The 17,119-nt window shown below is 47.2% G+C and overlaps 2 pseudogenes across 1 annotated transcript in view; both read left to right on the forward strand.

Annotated features, from left to right (window-relative positions):
• LOC112632423 overlaps positions 1-17,119 on the forward strand; it is a 496,008-nt pseudogene that overhangs the window by 266,261 nt on the left and 212,628 nt on the right. The window lies entirely within an intron of this gene.
• Positions 2,642-3,699, forward strand: LOC112632795 (annotated as a pseudogene).

A 17,119-nucleotide genomic window follows, 5' to 3' on the forward strand; every position in this document is an offset into this window, starting at 1 on the left:
GAACTCTTGACCTCAGGTAATCCACCCACCTCAGCCTCCCAAAATGCTGGGATTACAGGCATCAGCTATCATGCCCAGCCAAGGTCTATCAGTTTTAGATTTAGATTTGAATTGAAATGTGACTTAAATTAGATACAATTAAGAAATCTATATCATGAACCTAAGTTCATGTTTGGAAACATGTTCTAAACTAGTTTGGAAAAATTTCATGACAAAACTCAAAATCTTCAAAAGAACTTCCAGTGTTAGTAATACTAGCATACTGCAGGATGCCACATGAGGAAGCTGTGGGGTGAAATTGTCTCACCTCAGCTTTGTTCCGTTGTGGATAAACTCACATGCCAGAGGGTGTGTGGTCGGGGCTGTGCATTGCAGATAAAGCCAGGTGACCTCTTGCCGTTGGTGATCACTGCGACTTGTTGGACTCCACCTCTCCATGCGGTCACCACTCCAGCCTTGGATGCCAAGGGCGGGGTGCTCTGGCCAGAGGCCAGCTGGGAGTGGAGTGGGGGTCTGTGTAGAGACACGAGGGGTGATAGGATCCAGGAGTAAGAACCATGGGAACCTCAGGCCAGACAGAGTGCACTTTTTGAGTAAAGAACTTGTAAGGAGGCCGGGCGTGGTGGCTCAAGCCTGTAATCCCAGCACTTTGGGAGGCCGAGACGGGCGGATCACAAGGTCAGGAGATCGAGACCATCCTGGCTAACACGGGGAAACCCCGTCTCTACTGAAAAATACAAAAAACTAGCCGGGCGAGGTGGTGGGCGCCTGTAGTCCCAGCTACTTGGGAGGCTGAGGCAGGAGAATGGCGTAAACCGGGAAGGCGGAGCTTGCAGTGAGCTGAGATCCGGCCACTGCACTCCAGCCTGGGCGGCAGAGCGGGACTCCGTCTCAAAAAAAAAAAAAGAACTTGTAAGGAGAGTCTGAATCCTGTGGAATATGTCTTCATCCCACTATATCTTTCCTTGTTATCACAGACCAGCTCAGCCAATGAGCAAGAAACACAAGCATTGAAGCCAGAAGCATCCCCACCAATTCCTGTGGTTGCAACAGAGAACCGCAGGAAGTAAGACAGCACTGTTCTGCTGATGCTCTCACCTGAGGTCTGCCCTCACGTCCAGGTGACACAGCTGCCCTTGGTGACCAGAAGCCATTCACCTGGTCCGTGTGTAACAGCTTACAGTGAGGACCTCTGTCCAGGCATGCAAGCCCACCTCCTTTTGAGAATTACTGTCAATCCCTCAGAGGGAGGCCTCTGCAGATGTCTCAGCATTTCAGCAATTTAAAAATGCAAAACTCTTCATGATGAATGAACTCTAGATAGAAGTGAATCCCATGAGGAGTCTGACCTCTCAGAGCAGTGCTGAGATGGGCCAATGCTCACCCGTCCTGCTTGTCTCCCTGGACACGGCTCGACCCCTGCAGAGGTCGCCTGCTGTGCTGTTGTCTGTTACGCAAGCCCTGACTTTGATGGAACCAAAGGTCGGGGCCTTGATTTCACCTGAGATGCCTTCTTAGTTTTAGAAAATAACTTTTGTGTAAGTAAAATGGACTTATTCATTTTTACATACACACACTAAAGACCCTCATGTTCTGTTGTGAATTTGCTGAGAATGATGTGCAATTCAGGAAGGTGTCACAACCCTGCCTTTTCTTAATTATATCAATGTGACACAAATGCATTTTATTTATTTATTTATTTATTTATTTATTTATTTATTTATTTATTTTTGAGACGGAGTCTCACTCTGTCGCCCAGGCTGGAGTGCAGTGGCATGATCTCGGCTCACTGCAAGCTCCGCCTCCGGGGTTCAAGTGACTCTCCTGCCTCAATCTCCTAAATAGCTGGGATTACAGGTGTGTGGCACCATGCCTGGCTTATTTTATTTTATTTTATTTTATTTTATTTTATTTTATTTTTGTAGAGACAGGTTTTTGCCATGTTGACCAGGCTGGTCTCCAACTCCTGACCTCAAGTGATCTGCCCACCTTGGCCTCCCAAAGTGTTGGGATTATAGGCATGAGACACTATGCCCGGCCAACTAATGCATTTTATTTGGTAGTGTTCAGTGTTCAATTTCCCCATTCCCCTTTTCTCATTTCCAAAACCATATTCTCTTCTCCAGTGGCAACCACTGTATTGTATGTATCAGCTTCCTTCTCCAAATTTATTTCTATTTATCTCTTTGGACTTAGACAACCTTACAGAACCATGTGGCTTGTGGGTGAGAATTATTTTCCCAGCATTAATGCCGCTATCCTGAATGTGCAGTTCTGAACCTTGTCCTTTTCACAGGTGCATCTTGGAGAGCCGTGCACGGTGGTACACACAGGGCTCCTGATCCTTTGTACCATCCTTGGCTTCTCCTGGAGTATCCGCCTTTTTTCTTTGTATAAACATCAACACAGATCATAAAATCTCCAGTTGTGGCAACACCCTAAGTTTCAAGCTTAGTGAGCATTTAGTCCTAGATACTAGGATGCATTTTGTTTTTGTTAATGCAGACATGGCCTCTGTTTATGGCTTCAACCACAGGCTGCCATGCCAGCTAGGGATGAGATTAGCAAGATGTTGATGCAGCCGACATTGTCTTCTCCACATAACTATTACAACAGTCTTCAGAGCCATCTCCTGTGCACAATGGCAGCTCTTAAGGAAAAACTCATTGCACCAGTGGTGAAAGAGGCAACTGTCCCAGACAACAAGACCGCTGTAGTGTTGGACAAATGGGTGTGGTGTGTGCTATTAGCATCTGGGAAAGTCTTTGGTTGGTGAACTTGCTGTTGTGGATTTTTTGGAATATAAACTGAAAGGAGACATGATGGATCGATCTGCAGATGGGAGCCTATTTCCTCAGACACCTAAAATTATGGCAGATAAAGATTATTCTATTCTATGACTGCCAATTATTAGATTGTAGCGGTAACTGCAGGAGTTCATCAGCAAGCGGGGGAGAGTCGTCTCAATCTGGTGCAGAGAAATGTTAATGCCTTCAAATCTGTTGTTTCTCAGATCATCAAGTACAGTTCTAATTGCATCATAATTGTGGTTTCTAACCCAGTGGTCATTCTTACATATGTTACCTGGAAACTAAGTGGATTACCCAAGCACCTTGTGATTGGAAGTGGGTATAATTTGGATTCTGCTAGATTTTGCTACCTTGTGGCTGAAAAACTTGGCATTCATCTCAGTAGCTGCCATGGATGGATTTTTGGGAGAACATGGTAATTCAAGCGTTGTTGTTCGGAGTGGTGTGAACATGGCAGGTGTTTCTCTCCAGAAATTGAATCCAGAAATGGGAACCAACAATGATCATGAAACTTGGAAGGAAGTTGCATAAGACGGTGGTTGAAAGTGCCTATGAGGTCAACAAGCCAAAAGGATATACCAACTGGGCTACTAGATTAAGTGTAGCTGATCTCGTTGAATCTATGTTGAAAAATCTATCCAGGATTCATCCAGAACGAACAATGATGAAGGGGATGAAGGGCATTGAGAATGAAGTCTTCCAGAGCCTTCCATGTATCCTCAATACTCGGGAATTAACCAGCATTATCAATCAGAAGCCAAAAGATGATGAGTTTGCTCAGCTCAAGAAAAGTGTAGATACCCTGTGGGACATCCAAAAAGACCTAAAAGATCTGTGATTACTGAGCTGTGTAGGCTGAAGAAATTTTAAAACTACAATGAGATTAACCCTGAGCCTTCAGTTTTCATCCATGTACACGGATCACAATTTTCTTTTGTTCTCTTCAATATGTGAATTTGGGCTCACAGAATCAAAGCCCATGCTTGGTTTTATGCAAGGACTCATAATTAAATTAACTATTATAGTATGCTTCTAAAAAAAAAAAGAAGAAAGAATTTGTGTGAGACTAATTAAGGGTTTTGCTTTTGAACTTAGACTCTAGTAGACTTAGGGGCCAAGTTGAGAGCTTGTTTATGTAATTAACATATTTGATACCCAGCAGCAGCTCTGCAAAGTGCTCTTGTGTTACTCACAGTCACGATGGCCCAGCCCCTTTCCCAACCTATTCCCACCACTGCTCTCTGGAGTTTGTGTTAATCACTCCCTTAATTCTTGCAAATGGCTTGACCCCTATGTGTGTTTTCCTGAGAACTGTATTGTTTTTTGCTACATCTGAGCTTTATAAACAGGTGACCCTGCATAATCTGCTCCATACTCCTCCGTTCAGCTTTAGGTCTTTTTCCATTACCAATAGAATCATAATGTGTCCATTCTCCTGAGGAAGGACAGTGGACCTTTCCAGGGTTTTGCTATCGTGAACTGTTTTCCTGTAGATGTTTCTTGCATGACTCTTGGTCACATGCACAAGGGCTGCTCTAGGTGCAGCCCAATCCAAAATGTGGCCGCAGTTCAGTCCCCAAGAGTCAGTTGGTGCTGCTCCTGCAGGAGGCCAGGAGCTCGAGCCAGAAAGAGCATCAGCTCTGGCACCACGGTGTTCCAGCCCAGAAGACCTCTTTATTGGTACCAGTGCTCCCCCACCAAAGGAAGCTTATGTTTGTTTATTCTCTGGCTGCAGCTCCATTAACTGCATAGGTGGTTTTCACCAGTTTTTTTTTTTTTTTTTCTTTAAATACAGAGTCTCGCTCTGTCACCCAGGCTGGAGCACAATGGCACTATGTTGGCTCACTGCAACCCCCACCTCCCAGGTTCAAGCAATTTTTGTTGTGCCTAAGCCTCCTGAGTAGCTGGGATTACAGGCACGTGCCACCACCTCCTGCTCATTTTTGTATTTTTAGTAGAGACAGGGTTTCACCATGTTGGCCAGGCTGGTCTCGAACTCCTGTCCTCAAATGATCTGTCCGCCTTGGCCTCCTAATGCCCTAGGATTACAGGCATGAGCCCAGGTTGGCAGGTTTATTTTTATAAATGTCAAGGTTTTTGGAATTGTGAATCTCTGCTGTACTGGGAGCTCCAGTGTGCTGCTGTGGCTGACCCAATTCACCTATTGAGAATTATTACAAATTGCATAGTCCATGGCTCTTCTATAAAATCAGAGAGCAAAATAATTGTAGAAAATCTTCCATTGCCAAATCATCTAGTAGGCTGGGCGCAGTGGCTCATGCTTGTAATCCCAGCACTTTGGGAAGCTGAGGAGGGCAGATCACTTGAGGTCAGGAGTTCGAGACCAGCCAGGTCAACATGGTGAAACCCCCCTCTCTACTGAAAATACAAAAATTAGTCAGGCATGGTGGTGTGCACCTGTAATCCCAGCTACTCAGGAGGCTGAGGTAGGAGAATTGCTTGAACCCAGGAGGCAGAGGTTGCAGTGAGCCAAGATCACGCCACCATACTCCAACCTGGGCAACAGAGCGAGAGTTTGTCTCAAAAAAAAAAAAAAGAAAGTCATCTAGAGATACTCAGGATTATTTGTCTCTGCTTCTCGTCATGGTTATTAGTATTTTCTTAGATTCTGTCTTGTATTCTTGCCCTGTGCTTGGATTTGATATGATCATATTCCCTCAGTGCTTGCCCCATTTTACAGATGAGTAACCAGCCTGAGGTCACCCAGTGCTGCAAGACTGTCCTGGGGCTGGAGACCAGACTTGTGCTGGCTCGGGGCACACACTCCTAACTAGGGGTCAGTGGGCACAGTTGTTCTGAACAGCTGTGGTATTTTCCTTCATGTTCCGTGATAGCATAAGCAGTTTCTTTTGTTAATTCAACTCATGAGCATTTCGATTGGCTGCCAAGACCTATGCATGTCACTGTGACCACTCACCTGTGATCAATGTGCAGGCTAGTTCCTGTGAGGAGGTTTGGAAGCTCACCCACGTAGGATGAGGCCCAGGCTTGCAGGCATAAAAAGGAAGTGAGCTTCTGCAGCAAAGCTTTCCTGTTGCAAGGCCCCCCACCTTGCCCTGGAGGGAATTTTTTTTTTTTTTTTTTAATTTTATGGAGTCTCTCTCTGTTGCTCAGGCTGGAGTGCAATGGTGCGATCTCAGCTCACTGCAACTTCTACTTCCCAGGTTCAAGCAATTCTCCTGCCTCAGCCTCCCAAATAGCTAGGATTACCAGCGCAGGCCACCACGCCCTGCTAATTTTTGGATTTTTAGTAGAGACAGGGTTTCACCATGTTGGCCATGCTGGTCTTGAACTCCTGGCCTCAAGTGATCTGCCCACCTTGGCCTCCCAAAGCACTGGGATTACAGGCATAAGCCACCATGCCCGGCTATCTGGGCTTTTCTTGGTGAGACCTGGTAATTATTAGATTGCCTCTTTAGCATGTATGTTTCACAGTGACTTCTCCTCTGTAATAAACAAGCTTTGAGGGTAGTGTTCTTTCTTTTTTCCAGTGTGTTCCTTTTCTTGCCACGTGTTCTCCTGCACAGACAGTGCCCCCTAGGTGTGCCCAGTCCCTCCTGAGCAGTCCAAGGGGCTTCATGGCTGGGACACGTAGCGGGGGCATAGGAACAGCCTACAGAGGCCACACCAATGTGGGAAGGTGAGCCTCATCTTCCATTGGATCAGCCCTCAGTGACTGTGAGGTGCAATAACCAATAACCATGCCCCTGTGCTGTGGCATGCGACCCTGTGACCAGCCCTGGGAGGCCTCTCCTGGGAACAGAGGGTGTCAGGGTGGTGCGGCTGCTGCTCTGAATGGTGTGGGACTCTGGAAGCCCCCAGGCAGAAGCTCGCTCACTGAAGTTTGGGGCTCCTGGGCTCCCTGCCTCCTGGGCTGAGCGTCTGGCTAGTGGGGAGAAGTCAAGGCTCCTGAGCTCAGTGGTGTCTGAAAGCCACTGTGCTGCGCCGCTGTCTACATGCCTGTCCAGCTGTGCATGCTATGGTGCCCCGCATGGGGGGACCCGCCACTGGCTGAGCTGCCACCTTTCCCCTCCACCACCTACTGCCATGCATGGACCCCTCCCTGGCACTGCCCTGAGCCTTCCTGGGCAAACATATCTGTGTCCAGACAGCTCTGCCTCCAGCCTGGGCGGGGCACAGGGAGCGCTGTCCGGGGCAGCTAGAAGGAGTGTGAATGAGTATCATGGGGCCGGTGGCCTCCCTGGCCTGGTAGAATGTGGACAGTTTGTTTTCAGGTCCCAAAGCCCACCGTGGTGAAGAAGGGATGGCAGCAGGCCTCCATGGTCATCTGACTGCAAGCTCTTTCTGCACGATCTGCCTGAAGGAAAACCCACCCAGCCTGGATCTCAGGTCTGTGTTCGAGGCAAGGCAGATCTCAGGGCTCCTGGGGAGAGGTGGAAGCTGGAGGGGAGGCTTGGGTCAGGGTAAGGGGATGCTCAGGGGGGTCAATTTCCCCGAGTTATATGAGGAGTTGGGTTATGTTTGCTACTCACTGAGACCTCATTGTCCCTGGTAGGACAAGGGCAGTGACAGCACCTACTGAAGAGACCCATGCAGGGAGAAGACTGTGGGCCATGACAGGCAGCCCAGCACCCGGCAGGGGCTGCTCCGGACCCCTCAGCTCTGAGTCAGGCAGCACAGCCTGGGCTGCTGCGGGAACAAGCAACTCAAATGGAAGCATTTCCATTTCCTCCCACAGTCCGCCAGGGGCAGGCCCCTGCTGGCACAGTCACATCCATGAGTGTGGGGCGAGCATCGGGCAGCAGGCGGTTTGGGGTCAGCAAGGGTTTGCTTCCTGTTCTGTACCCGGCACTGCAGTGAGTCAGGACTGAAAAGTGCATGTGCGAGTGTCAGCCACTTTTGAAAAATGAACTATCGGCTATTGGAGTGAACTGCGGCGTTCACAGGATGGGATACTATCCAGCACCCAGAGTGACGCATTCAGACACGCAGCAGAGGTGCCATGCAGTGCGGGTGCCCTGATCCAGGTTACAGGAAGCATCACAGCAGCTAAGCCAGGCCCCTAGGCAGAAGACTCCCTAAACGGGGGCCGGGCTATCACTGGCGGCGCTGGTGACATCTCCAGTCACTTTGCCACAGTCCAGCTGTGCACACGGGGTTGGTGCTGTGGTGCACACACATGGTCATGCCTGTGTGATTTGCCTTCCCACAGTGGTGGCATGAAGTGCCAGCTGGGTCCTAACTCCAGCTACTCAGTGCTGGCATCTGATCCCCAGATCAGAGCCACCCTGAGAGGTGGAGGGCACAGCCTCCTCTTGCAGTAAAGGACACCAAACACCACTATGAGGCAGCCCACTCAGCAGGGCCCCAAGGCCTTCTATGTCCGCCAGCAGCCCGTCCCTGTCCCAGCCCAGGGGGCCTGGCCCTGAACAGCTTGGCACGAGGAGGGAGAAGAATTATAGGAGTGACTCCTATGTTGAAATAAGCACAGTTTTATCTCTGAGAAACTGCAAGATCTTCAGAAACTGATGTGACCAGAAGCCTAGAAGACAAATGGACTAGGGACCTCGAGGCACATTCCTGGGGTACTTACTGCCCTCACCAAGTTAGAAATAAAATTTGGAGAGAATACTTGGAGCAAAATATCTTCTCCCAGATGTCGGTGTCATCACCTTATGACATGAATTGATGATAAGCCATCTAGAGATTTGGGCACTTCGCTGAGTCAGGAAGGAAATGTAGCATGGTTTATTCGGGGTGGGCATTTCCTATTACGGGATGTGGACTTCATCCACATCCCATAATAATAACCCTGAGGGCTGTGGGCAGCTCTGAGCAGAACAAGGTGCAGCCATGGTGGAAAGCAGGCCATGGTGGAAAGGAGGCTGCAGAGGACTTCATACCAGTCGGGGAAATTGCTCTACCCATGTCCGGGGAGCCAGGTGAGTCGAGAAGCTTGGGGCAGGACTAGATAGATCCACCCTGGTGTGCCGGTCCTGTGTACACTTTAGTGCTCTAAGCACACTGTGGGTGGAGGAAGGTTAGGATGCTCATAACCCCCGTATCCCCTCCTCAATGCCAATGGCCACTCTCACTGTCTCACCACTCCAGTGATGAGATATTCAGCTTTCTCCCTCCACCATCCTAGAGGTCTTGACCTTTCCAGCACTTTTCTGAGCCTGTGCGCACTGATCTTGACTCTATTCACAGCACAGCAAGATCCAAAGCTGCTGCAGGATGATCCTTGGAAGGTTTTTTTGCCTGATAATGACCTTGATCCTGCTTCTCATATCCTTGGTGTCGTCCTGGTTCAAGGTAAGGTGGCCAGACCTGTGGGAATGGGTGATGGGAAGACACCTGGCCCCTCCTAATCCTGCCATCCTCAGAGGAGGGCCTGTCAGTGATGAGTAGGAAGGGGTGGTTGGGCTGCTTTAGGACATAAGGATTTTAGGAAGAAACTGTTCTCCCCACCCTAACCAGGAGATATTAGAAGTAGGAAAATAACGCAGTAGCTTAAAGATCTAGAGTGTATTATTTTATGCTCCCATCCCCCCAGTCTTGCAGTTTATGTACAAGATGCAGCAGGAACTGAAGCAACTGGATGCCCAGTGTGAGTGTGAATTGAAACGGTGGGCCTCCTCCCGACCTCCTGCCCCTTCCCCTCTCCAGGTCTTGACCATTTTTCCTCCATAGGTCGCTTAGCTCTACAGGGTCTGGCAGATGCTGGACGTATGTGAGATACTTTTTGGGGAGAAATGCTCTGGCAGATGGTAAGGGGAGCACAAGGTGAGGTTGAGTGGTGATGCGTGAGAATTGGGAAAGGATGGGATGTTTGTCTTCTTCACAGCATTGACAATAGTGGATTTGCTGCCTGTGAATCTATGAGGGTTATTTTAACCAAGCCCCCACTTGCAGTTGATGCTGACATCAAGTTTGAGTCATTCTGCCTCACAATATACTGCCTTGGTCATGTCCACTCAGAACGTATGCCCAGGGAGTTCATGTGCTCCCCATGGCAATGTGTGAAGGATGCAGTTGGTGGGTCAGGTTGAATCATCCCGCTTTGTTGGAGGCTCAGTTTGGTGGCTGGTGCAGCTCCCAGCCCCAGAAGAACTGACCTGCCTTCCTCTGCAGCATCCTCCTGTGAGCCCTGCCCGACAGCCTGGGTGACGTTTGAGGGCTCCTGTTACAACTTTTCCACAAACACACACACACCTGGTTCCAAGCCAAGGATCATCGTGCTGAGGAGGGAGCTCACCTGGCCATCACCAACAGCCAAGCAGAGCAAGTGGGAAGAGAAAAGGGGCATTTTAGGGAACTTTCAAGACATTGCAAGCTCCTGTTCCTGATCCTTGTAGAAATGAGTGCAAATTCTTCATTCTACTCCTTGTAATTTACATGGACTTCAGGACATAGAGTGGTCACTGTTCACCGGTGCCTGGCTTCTGAGCAATTGTTCACACTGCTCTCTGTCTAGAATGCCCTTTCTCCTTTAATCTGCGTGGATGATTCCTACTACTTCATGAACAGCTCAAACATCATCCATTAACATCCCTCCCTCGATCTCCTTAACTCTGGACTCTACTTACAGATATGGCACCATTACCCCACACCATGAGGAATCCCCCGGGCAAGGACTGAATTTTACTTGCTTTTGAGTCCACAGTGCCTGGCACCGGGCTGGACATACAGCAGGACTGCACCTTTGTCAGTGGAATGCATTTGATTGCCAGCACTATTGCTTCTGAGCGGAGCCCAAATTCCTCGCCCTGTCTTCCATGTCCTTGAATGATACTCCTCACTACCACTCATCCATAGCGTGCTCTTTTTTTTTTTTTTTTTTTTTTTTTTTTTGAGACGGAGTCTTGCTCTGTCACCCAGGCTGGAGTGCAGTGGCCGGAACTCAGCTCACTGCAAGCTCCGCCTCCCGGGTTCATGCCATTCTCCTGCCTCAGCCTCCCGAGTAGCTGGGACTACAGGCACCCGCCACCTCGCCCGGCTAGTTTTTTGTAATTTTTAGTAGAGATGGGGTTTCACCGTGTTAGCCAGGATGGTCTCGATCTCCTGACCTCGTGATCCGCCCGTCTCGGCCTCCCAAAGTGAATAGCGTGCTCTTATTCCCTCACTGAACCGTCAGAAATATCTGGAAGGCAGCTGCCTTTGGTATCCCCATTTTACAGATGAAGAGCCTGAGGATCACAGGGGCCATGATTTACTGAGCACATATTCCATGGTCAGGTTGGAAATAAGATCGATCCAGAGCTTTCATCCAGTGTATGCAACCGCTACACTGAACAATGCTCCCTGCCTGTGGGGACATCTAGGTCTGGTCTCATATGTCTTGACTCAACCTGCCTTCTTTTCGTTTACAATTTCTTGAGTCTAGCTAAAGATGCTACCTACCGAATTGGCTCTAGGAAAGGATACTCAAAAGGCATCTACAAGTAGTAAGATGGCTCAGCCCTCACCTTCATGTAAGTATCCCTGTGGGGACTCAGAGCCCCTCAGCCCCAATCAGATTCCTCTGGAGCTGGGGAGATGTCGTCCATTAGATGGTTTCTCCACTGTCTCTATTCTTCTTTTTTCTTTTCGTTTGAGACGCAGTCTCACTCTGTCACTAGGCTGGAGCGCAGTGGCGTGATTTCGGCTCACTGCAACCTCGGTCTCCCAGGTTCAAGTGATTCTCCTGGCTCAGCCTCCTGAGTAGCTGGGACTACAGGTGTGTGCCACCACGCCCAGCTAATTTTTGTATTTTCCGTAGAGATAGGGTTTCACCATGTTGGCCAGGATGGTCTCGATCTCTTGACCTCGCAATCCCCCCACCTCAGCCTCCCAGAGTGGTGGGATTACAGGTGTGAACCACCACGCCCAGCCTCCATTCTAATTTGCTATAAACCAAACTACTTATCTATGGTTCTGATGCTTAATTTTATTTGTTACTTGCAAGCATGTGTGTTTGTGTGTGTGTGGCACATGCTTGCAAACCATAGATTAAACAATATAAAACAAGAATTCATTTTTCAAGATCATCACAATACCTGTAACATGTTAAAGAGGAGAGCGCACTTTATGGAGGAGGGTAGAGAATGGAGGACTTCCAGGCTTTTTAAGAGGTAGACCTCCTCTGGAGTTATCTAGAGCTCCTAGTGAGCACACTGGAAGAAAGTGCCTGGGGAATCCCCTCCTAACTTTTCAGCATGGCATTTAAAAGCCCTCCTAGACCAGCTATCACCTGTCTTTGAGCTTTCCTTGATTTCCACGTACCTTACAAGAATTTCACCCCGGCCTGCTGGACCTCTCCTGAGAACTCCTGGTAGTCTTCATGCCATTGCTTCTGCTTCAGCTCAAGGATCAAGGTTTCTGGGCTGAACAATTGCTGTAGATCTAGACTTACCCTTCTCAACCTATGTTCTACTCAAGCCCGTGGTGCCATCTTTCTACAATGTGTCTTTGACATGGCTTAGAAAACACCCAAACAGGCCAGGTGTGGTGGCTCATGCCTGTAATCCCAGTACTTTGGGAGGCTGAGGCGGCCAGATCATGAGGTCAGGAGATCGAGATTATCCTGGTTAACATGTGAAACCCCGTCTCTACCAAAAATACAACAACAACAAAAAAAATTAGCCAGGCTTGGTGGCGGGCACCTGTAGTCCCAGCTACTCGGGAGGCTGAGGCAGGAGAATGGCATGAACCCGGGAGGCGGAGCTTGCAGTGAGCCGAGAGTGTGTCACGGCACTCCAGCATGGGCGACAGGGCAAGACTCTGTCTCAAAAAAAAAACCAAAAAACAAAAAACAAAACAAAACAAAAAACACCCAAAACACCCAAACACCCAACACACATGGACAAAGTCCAGACTTACCCATGGCACTGCTCAGCGCCCACATATTGGTGACCATTGATCTTGACATTCTCACCTCCTACCCTCCCATGTGCTGTCTGCCTCTTTACAGCAGGTAAGTGCCGAATGAGTCCTCTTTTAAGACATTGACTGGTATCTTATTCTGATGTTGCTCTTGCCATGCCATCTGCCTGTAACATTTTATATTTAGTCTGGTGAACTGCAAGTGACTTTTGTGGAAGACATCCTGTGTCCAGCAAGAATTAATGAGAATCTCCTACTGTCCCAGCCATACTCTATTGAGATTTTTGGGATTCTTTCTCTATTAGAATCTTCTTTTGTTTATGCATGTGTTATGCACCGAACAGGTTGCAGCTTGAGGGGAGAGAGGGTACACACCTACATGTCTCTTACATACCTACACGTCTCCCGTACCCATCAGAATACTTGGTATGCGGCAGGTGTTCAACTTAAGAAAGAGGGCAGGGACGCATTCCACAGATTTAGCACCTCTTCTATGCCAGATACCGAAGAGCCTCATGTCCTCAAACTTTAGACCCCAGGGAGCCAGAGTTGTCAGGTCACTTATCTATATCAGCCTCATCTGTATCATGTACAATGCAAGAAGTTGCACAAAATGATTGCTATGAGACAGTAGCACTCAACAGGAGATGGTTTTCCTCTCAGGGATCCTTGGCACTGTCTGAAACTATTTTGGGTTGTCTCGATGGGGATGGAGATGCACTCGTGTCATGTGGGTGGAGCCCAGGGATGCTGCTCACTACCCTTCAGTGCACAGGACAGTCCCTCACCACACATGATGATATGGCTTCAAATGTCAATAGTTCACTGTGGTCAAAACTCTGCTATAAAACATAGCAAGTATTTTTTTATTTATTGGGATTTCTCAACAATCCGAGAGGCTGGACCTTCACTCTGGTGGGCAGATCTTCCTCTGGGATCTTGATGGTGAGGACCCAGCTAGGCATGGCTTCGTGTGCCCTGTCCCTGCTTGTGATTTGGAAACTTAACTAATTCCAGTTCATGTTTTCACAGTAATTGGCAGCCTGACAAATCTTGTACATATGAATGTGTCTACATGGGGAAGACTGGTTCCTGGTTCACGGATCCAAGTGAGCACTATTGGAAGAAACACTGGATCTGCGAGAAGCCACAGATTTGCTGAGCTTGCTTCTTTTCTCTGTCCCCAGGCTTGTAAAAGATTGTTCTGATACGTGTCCTCACAACAATTCACTAACTGCTCTGCAGAATAGGAAGTCTCTGAGCCCCATTCTCCCTGGCAGGACTTTCTCCTCTTTTGCCTCCACTCTAATTCTGCATGAGGAATGTGTAAAAGGACATCTTGAAGAAACAATAAGCAAAACGTAGTGTGTAAGACTGTCTCCAAAACAATCCAGGTTTCCTAGACCAAAAAAATGGCATGAATAAAGGAGAATGTCTGATTACCAGAATATAAAAAAATTATAAGAGGCACAACTAGATAAACCTGTGTACCATGACTGGATTTTGATTTGATTCTTGAGTAAATTACAACATTTGAGTATGCAATAGGTATCTGGAAGTATTAAGTCTTTTAAAAATTAATTTATTAGGTGTGCTAATAGCATGGTAGTTTTCTGTCTTTATCTATACCTATGTCTATCTATCTATCTATCTATCTATCTATCTATCCTATCTATCTATCTATCTATCTATCTATCTATCTATCTATCTATCTATCTATCTACCTATCTATCTATCTACCTACCTATCTATCTGAATTTTATGGTAGCAAATCATACTATGAAATTATGGTAAAGTTTTGTAGTATGTGAGATTTTACTTAAAATAATAAATTTAGGCCGGGCGCGGTGGCTCAAGCCTGTAATCCTAGCACTTTGGGAGGCCGAGACGGGTGGATCACGAGGTCAGGAGATCGAGACCATCCTGGCTAACACAGTGAAACCTCGTCTCTACTAAAAAATACAAAAAAACTAGCCGGGCGAGGTGGCGGGCGCCTGTAGTCCCAGCTACTCCGGAGGCTGAGGCAGGAGAATGGTGTAAACCCGGGAGGCGGAGTTTGCAGTGAGCTGAGATCCGGCCACTGCACTCCAGCCTGGGCGACAGAGCGAGACTCCGTCTCCAAAAAAAAAAAAAAAAAAAATAATAATAATAATAATAATAATAATAATAAATTTAAAAAGTGGATAGCTTATATATAAAAAAAAATTTAGTGATTATAATTGTTGAAGCTGAGACATAATTCATTATATATACGTATTTTTCCTTTGTGTCTGGTGGCTTTTTCTGTATAACACTTAAGTTAATCAATGTAATCTGTAATAATTCATATAAAGTAAACATGATTCAAAAAGAAACTCAGCAAACTAGTAATAGAAAGAAAATGTGCGGTGGCTCATGCATGTAATCCCAGCACTTTGGGAGGCCGAGACAGGCAGATCACTTGAGACCAGGAGTTTGAGGCTAGCCTGCCCAACATGGTGAAACCTCATCTCTATTAAAACTACAAAAATATTAGCCGGGCATGGTGGGTTCATGTGATTCTTGTGCCTTAACCTCCACTGGCTGAGAAAGGAAATGCCTTAACCTAAAAAAGGTACCTGCCCGGAGTCCTACCATCAATATCATACTGAACAGTGTAGTGTTAACAACATTTCATTTAGGCCGGGCTCGGTGGCTCACGCCTGTAATCCCAGCACTTTGGGAGGCCGAGGCGGGCAGATCACAAGGTCAGGAGATCGAGACCATCCTGGCTAACACGGTGAAACCCTGTCTCTACTAAAAATACAAAAAATTAGCCGGGCATGGTGGTGGGCGCCTGTAGTCCCAGCTACACGGGAGGCTGAGGCAGGAGAATGGCGTGAACCCGGGAGGCGGAGCTTGCAGTGAGCCGAGTTCACGCCACTGCACTCCAGCCTGGGCGACAGAGCGAGACTCCGTCTCAAAAAAAAAAAAAAAAAAAAAAAAAAGAAAAGAAAGAAAGAAAAGAAAAAAAACATTTCATTTTAGCGCAGGCAAAATACATGGGTTCTAGCAGTTACAATTTCTCCTCAACATTATACTGAGGGTCCCAGCAAAGGCAGTAAAACCAAAAGGAAACAAAAACAAACAAAATAAACAAAAGTACTTAAAACTGGAAAGGAAGATACAAAACTATCATTGTTTCACAGATGACATTATTGTGTTCTCAGAGACCGAAGGATCTATGCACACCTTTAGACTCTTTTTTTTTTTTTTTTTTTTTGAGACGGAGTCTCGCTCTGTCCCCCAGGCTGGAGTGTGGTGACGCTATCTCCGCTCACTGCAAGCTCCGCCTCCCGAGTTCACGCCATTCTCCTGCCTCAGCCTCCCGAGTAGCTGGGATTATAGGTGTCCGCCACCACGCCCAGCTAATTTTCTTTTATTTTTAATTTAATTTTATTTTACTTTTGAGACGGAGTCTCTCTTTCGCCCGGGCTGGAGCTGGAGTGCAGCGGCAAGATCTCGTCTCACTGCAAGCTCCGCCTCCCAGGTTCACGCCATTCTCCTGTCTCAGCCTCCCGGGTACCTGGGACTACAGGCGCCCGCCACTGCGCCCGGCTAATTTTTCTATTTTCAGTAGAGATGGGGTTTCACCATGTTAGCCAGGATGATCTCGATCTCCTGACCTTGTGATCCGCCCGCCTCGGCCTCCCAAAAAGCTTGGGATTACAGGTGTGAGCCACCGCGCCCAGCCGCACACCTTTAGAATCTTAAGTGTGTAGCAAGTTTTCTGAATTCATAATCAGAACAGAGATTAATTGGTCTTATAAATCAAGAAGAAACTAATAGAAAAAGAAATATTTAGAAAGATAACATTTCTCATAGCACAGACAGATTAAGGGATCATAATGACTGCAGATAGTTCAATGTTTTTGAGTGAAAATTCCAAATTTATGTATGAAGATACATAAGTGGACCTAAATAAATGGAGAGTTATATCACATTTGTGGCTAAAAATTCAATATTATGAAGATGTTAATTATGTATTATTGTTCTAAAAAGCTATATTGTCTGGGCATGGTGGCTCACGCCTGTAATCCCAACACTTTGGGAGGCTGAGGTGGGTGGGTCACTTGGGGTCAGGAGTTTGAGACCAGCCTGGGCAACATGATGAAACCCTGTCTCTACTAAAATTACAAAAATCAGGTGGGCGTGATGGCACATGCCTGTAGTTCCAGCTACTCAGGGGACTGAAGCAGGAGAATTGCCTGTACCTGGGAGGTGGAGGTTGCAGTGAGCCGAGATCACACCACTGGACTCCGGACTGGGTGACAGAGCGAGACTCTGTCTCAAAAAAAAAGAAAAGAAAAGAAAAAAGAAAAAAAAGAATGGAATCATATTTATAAACCTATTAATAAAACATTAGTAAAAAGAAGATGCACTGTGTTAATGGATTTGAAGACTTTATATTGTACTGATGTTCATTCTTCTTCAGTTGTCTATGA

The sequence above is a fragment of the Theropithecus gelada genome, chromosome 10, assembly GCF_003255815.1.
Source record: "Theropithecus gelada isolate Dixy chromosome 10, Tgel_1.0, whole genome shotgun sequence".
NCBI lineage: Eukaryota > Metazoa > Chordata > Mammalia > Primates > Cercopithecidae > Theropithecus > Theropithecus gelada.